Source organism: Lycium barbarum, chromosome 11 (genome assembly GCF_019175385.1).
Source record: "Lycium barbarum isolate Lr01 chromosome 11, ASM1917538v2, whole genome shotgun sequence".
Lineage (NCBI taxonomy): Eukaryota > Viridiplantae > Streptophyta > Magnoliopsida > Solanales > Solanaceae > Lycium > Lycium barbarum.
In genome coordinates this window covers 72,201,400-72,207,171 of record NC_083347.1, presented here as the reverse complement: position 1 = coordinate 72,207,171, position 5,772 = coordinate 72,201,400, and the positions used below count along the sequence as shown (strand labels likewise).

The following is a 5,772-nucleotide window of genomic DNA, read 5'->3' as shown; positions in this document are numbered from 1 at the left end:
ATCTAGCATAATTCGCGACCCGCGAGATATCTTCTAATGATCGGTGGTACTGCTCTCTCTCCATTCATAACAACATTATTTTCCTCTCTTTGGTGATTGCCAGTCCGCCAATCATTGTTCCTCTTGCTAAAATTTCCATCCCTGCTAATCATCAAAATCTTCCTTTTGTTGTAATTACAAAGTATGGGTTTGTTATCCCTTCCATTATTCTCTATGAAATTAGCTTGGAGGCTTCCTTTAGGATATGCTGCTGTATACTTAGGTACGGCACAAATTTCCCCGATACGAGGGATTCAACCCACAGTCTAACAATGTCATAACTCATGTCAGAGTAAGACGTTCTCTTAAGTTGTTAATCCCCTTATTTCTTTATCATACTTTCTTCCTATGCTTGCCTCATGGTATACTTATCTTTTATCCAGTTCTTCTTTCTGCTAATACCTTCTTGATATGGCTAATACGCCTCAAATTTTTGGCCTCGAGCTAATCCATTTCTTTTTATGGAGCTTGGGAACGTCATAATTTCTTTCAGGTTTAACATGCTCCCCCCCCCCCCCCCTTTTAAAGGGGGTATTTATTCACCCATAGCCTTTGAATATCCATCATCTTCGGTAGTTATCTGCCGCCGGAGTTCCTTGATCGTATGATTTGACTTATCTAGCTTTCTGTTAATTGCGATTTTGTATTCAATCAAAATGCTTAATAAGGTCCTCATTCCCAAACCGATGCCTTCTTTACTGTCGTTCCACCTCTATATTATTTTCCTGGACCGATAAGTTAATGGGGACATCAAGATTTATTACGTCCTTTACGGGGGGTTCGGTTATGCAGTACTCCTTTACCCCTCGTCTCTCTCCCCGACCGTATTTATAACATCTTTAAAATTCTTCTCACCCTGAGTTCTCCTTTCATTTTTATGCCTATAACATACCATTAGGAGTCAATATTCCATACCCCTCCGTTTCCACAACTAGTCTTTTCATTTGCTTAGCTCACTTCTTTGCAATTCTTCTTAACTACTTGTTTGTATTACAGCTGTGCATCAAAATATTCCTTTATCCTTCTTAGTTTATCGAGCCTTTATCCTTCCTTTTGACGCTACGGCCGGGTTGTCTTCCATACACGTTCCCTGTGTGTCATTCTATTTCCTCTATGATCGAATCTCTATGGTCTTTACAGGAATTCTTGTTCTATGTTAGTGATCTTCTAATCAGTTGTGTCAACTCATCATCCTCTTTCTTATCTTGATGATTGATCGGTTTCCTACAACCAAATCGTTAAAGTATCCTTCTTATTTCCGAGGTCAAAGATTTTTAGTTACTTTACTCCTAAATGCTCTCCTCCACTCATCATGTTATAGCATTGACCCTGAAGTTCATAGAATATCCTTTAAGAGTTGCAGATCCATTTTATTTCTAAATCATCTTCTAGGAGAGCTTTCTCCCTTTTCAAGGTGATTATGTCTGCTTGATCGTGCATTTATCTCCTCGGTTACCTCCCAAGAGCTGACAATCCCTTAACATTGCTGCAGGACCTACTTATGTTTCCTCACTTCCCATTCCTATTCGTAGTTACTCCCCTTCAATCCCATTTATCAAAACCTATTCCTCTAATCCTGCGCATTCGCCTTTTGTTCCGTGCTACCATACTCCATTCCTTTCATATGCCTGCTTCCAAATTTTGTCCAAATAGTCCTTTGCCTCGACTGTCATCCTAAACTCTCTTGGAAGCTTTGCTCGCCCTCGTTGCTTACACTTCTCCCTTCGCTCAGGGCATCCTAGTCTCTTTACCTTTGTATACTCTCTTCTTCCCTTCCCTGATATTGTTGCATCAACATTATCCATCTCTAACTCTTTTAAAGAAAATAATATCAACTTGTCCTGTAGCACTTACCCCTTAAACTTCAGTACCTTATTTAGTCAATATCTTTAACATATCACAATATCGACTCTCGGGCACACATACTGATTGACCACACATAAAATATTGTATATACCTCTCCTCACACCTTACTTACAAAATATCCCCAATACTATTTTATACTCGTCCTAGTTCTGTAGCTGTAATACGTCTTCTCTCTCTTTGCCAAGCCCGTCCGCCTTATCTTTCACAATCATCTGGAGTCACCAACCGTGAGTTTCAAACGCTTCTAATTTCCTTCAAACTATTCTAGTCCCTCATCCTTCTCTTATGTCCGAATTTGTAGGACTCTTAGTACCCTTCCCAAAGGGTCACCCATCCTAGTAGTACACTCGCCCAAGCACACTTAACTTCGGAGTTCTGATGGGATCCAGTGCGTTAGCGCTGGTATGATCGCATCCATCCTGTTGCTGGCCTTTATCATATGACCTAAAACCAGTTGAAATCCTAATGGGTTCCAATAAAATTCTGTGATGCCTATTCTTTCAGGTTAAAAGAACCCCTTACTCTTTTGGTTAATTAATGCTATTTTAACCTTTAGAACTCCCAATAATAACCACCAATCCGCATACATAACTACCTTTCATTCTTAATTTCAAAATCCCTGATGGTGACAAAAACATCTAAATCATAGCTACTTATAAATGCTCTGGTTATGGGTCTCCTTTAGAATTCCCACTCGTCGCTATTAAGCAATAACCTGCGGTAGTTGCACACACATAGGAAATATCAATAAAAATTCGTATACCTGTAGTCGACCTATCCTGAGCTTGGTCCGGAGGGCTATAAAGTGAAGTGTCCTCTCCATTGCCCTCCCGCCACCTGCTAGTCTAGCCATCCTCATCATCTCTCTCATCTGAATCCGAGGGATACGGATATTCAGGTAGCTCCTGATTCACTTACGGCCAAGATAAAGGGCTAGAGTAATCAGTAACACTCTGAGGCGTAGTTGGCCTGACGTGGTGCCCTCTCATAGGAGCAGCTAGAGGAGTCAACTCGGGTACATGTCACACCCCTTTTTTATGAAAACTAAATATATTATATTAAATTCACGTTTATATTTATTAGAAGGGTTTTTCCAATTAAAGTGACGTTTTGAAAAGGGATTATCTATTTATTACAGAGTCGCCACTTGGAATTGAGTTTTGGTGTTCCAAGTCACCTTATTGAATCCCTAATCAAAAGGAAATGACTCTATTTATAGGTCTGCGAAACAAAAGAACGGGTAAGGAATTCTGTTGACCGGGGAGAAGGTATTAGGCATTTCCCAAGTCCCGTGGTTCTAGCATGGTCGCTTTATCGACTTATAGCTGGCTAAAATTAATTCTTGGATAAAATGTATTTATTAGCTATGCCTGTGATTTGCTTACTATTGTTTACCTTTTACTAGTCTTTACTAAGACGCATAGTTGCGATCTCAATCTCCATACATAGAAAATTTATAGCTAAAGTATTTCTCCACTAATCAATCGATTAATTAATCGGACCTTAATTATAGGCCTACGAAATCACCTTTATTAGTTTTCGTGTAATTACTGAAGCATGGTATCAAGTAATAAATTTTGCCAACCTCCATAGGTACCAAAGATATTAAAAAGATTTCATACAACTAAAGCTTTGAGTAGAATATTAACTCCCAAACAATAAAGGGTATGTCCATATAATATGGATTAAATACATTAAAAATTAGATTTTTCCAGTATTGATACAAACCACCACAACAAAGCATTTAACGTAAAATCTTCATCTCTTTTAACACTTTAGTAATAAAAATAAGACCTCCAGCGATCAAATCCATTTAGCCATTGTCTGTATCACTTATTTTATCAAATATGAAATTCTTTTCCTAATTTAATAATTTTAAAAAAAAATGCAGTAGCATTTAAAGTTCTCCCCTCACTTTTGAAAGTTTTAAATAGTAATGCTTAAAAGCAATGTATCAATTTGTCCTCGTTATTAAAGCAGGCAAACCAAACGACATATGCAAATCAATCTAACGTAAACAATACTAATCAATAAACATTTAACCTACAGCCATTTAGACAAACTTTCAAGAACATAGCATAAACTCATCTAAATGAACATTTGAACTAAGATCAAATCAAACAAACTACATTATAAAAAGGAACTGAACATACTTCAAAGAATAGTAGTCATTTTTTAAAAAAAAAAATATTAGAAAAACGTGTGATTATTTCTTGCATGTTTAACCGTTGTTTAAGTAAGCAAGTTTGAATTTGATTTAATTCAGTGGTGTTTATGTATGAACAATTATATAAATTGAATGGTATAATTTTTTGAGTTGAAATATGTTCAATTAATATTTTATAGAACAATATTATTATAGGATACTGTTAGGATAAAAACACGATATGCTCATGAAATAACAAGTTTAAGAAACCGACATAATAAACATACTACATTTGGATTATATATGTTAAAAGTTTCAAAAAGCAAATTATCCAATATATCTATATTTACCGATAACAAAAGCGTCAATCTTTAATAGTGCTTTTGACACAGTATATATATCTCTTGTATGTATAGCCAGGCACGTTTGCATGTTAGCTACAGAAAGGTATTTTATTGTCACCAATTAAATCCTTCGAATCGTTCTTACATTGCCTTGGTCATTTTTTTTATTTTTTGTTTTTTTTAAAAAACGGCTACTATGCTATGTTCTTGAAAATGTAGTTTGTCTGATTTGATCTTAGTGCAAATGTTCATTTAGATGGGTTTATGCTATGTTCTTGAAAGTTTGTCTAAATGGCTGTAGGTTAAATGTTTATTGATTAGTATTGTTTACGTTAGATTGATTTGCATATGTCGTTTGGTTTGCCTGCTTTAATAACGAGGACAAATTGATACATTTCTTTTAAGCATTACTAGTTAAAACTTTCAAAAGTGAGTGGAGAACTTTAAATGCTACTGCATTTTTTTAAAATTATTAAATTAGGAAAAGACTTTCATATTTGATAAAATAAGTGATACAGAAAATGGCTAAATGGATTTGATCGCTGGAGGTCTTATTTTTATTACTAAAGTGTTAAAAGAGATGAAGATTTTACGTTAAATGCTTTGTTGTGGTGGTTTGTATCAATACTGGAAAAATCTAATTTTTCATGTATTTAATCCATATTATATGGACATACCCTTCATTGTTTGAGAGTTAATATTCTACTCAAAGCTTTAGTTGTATGAAATCTTTTTAATATCTTTGGTACCTATGGAGGTTGGCAAAATTTATTACTTGATACCATGCTTCAGTAATTACACGAAAACTAATAAAGGTGATTTCGGAGGCCTATAATTAAGGTCCAATTAATTAATCGATTGATTAGTGGAGAAATACTTTAGCTATAAATTTTCTATGTATGGAGATTGAGGTCGCAACTATGCGTCTTAGTAAAGACTAGTAAAAGGTAAACAATAGTAAGCAAATCAGAAGCATAGCTAATAAATACATTTTATCCAAGAATTAATTTTAGCCAGGTATAAGTCGATAAAGCGACCGTGCTAGAACCACGGGACTTGGGGAATACCTAATACCTTCTCCCCATTCAACAAAATTCCTTACCCGATCTTTTGTTTCGCAGACCTATAAATAGAGTCATTTCCTTTTGATTAGGGATTCAATAAGGTGACTTGGAACACCAAAACTCAATTCCAAGTGGTGACTCTGTAATAAATAGATAATCCCTTTTCAAAACGTCACTTTAATTGGCAAAACCCTTCTAATAAATATAAACGTGAATTTAATATAATATATTTATTTTTCATAAAAAAGGGGTGTGACAGATGGCGACTCCGCTGGGGACTAACCAGAATTCGAGCTTTATATATTTACTTGTA

General features: G+C 35.4%; 1 pseudogene; it reads right to left on the bottom strand.

Annotated features, from left to right (window-relative positions):
- Window positions 1-2,204: 2,204 nt before the first annotated feature.
- LOC132620964 (5S ribosomal RNA) lies at window positions 2,205-2,321 on the bottom strand (annotated as a pseudogene).
- Window positions 2,322-5,772: the final 3,451 nt, after the last annotated feature.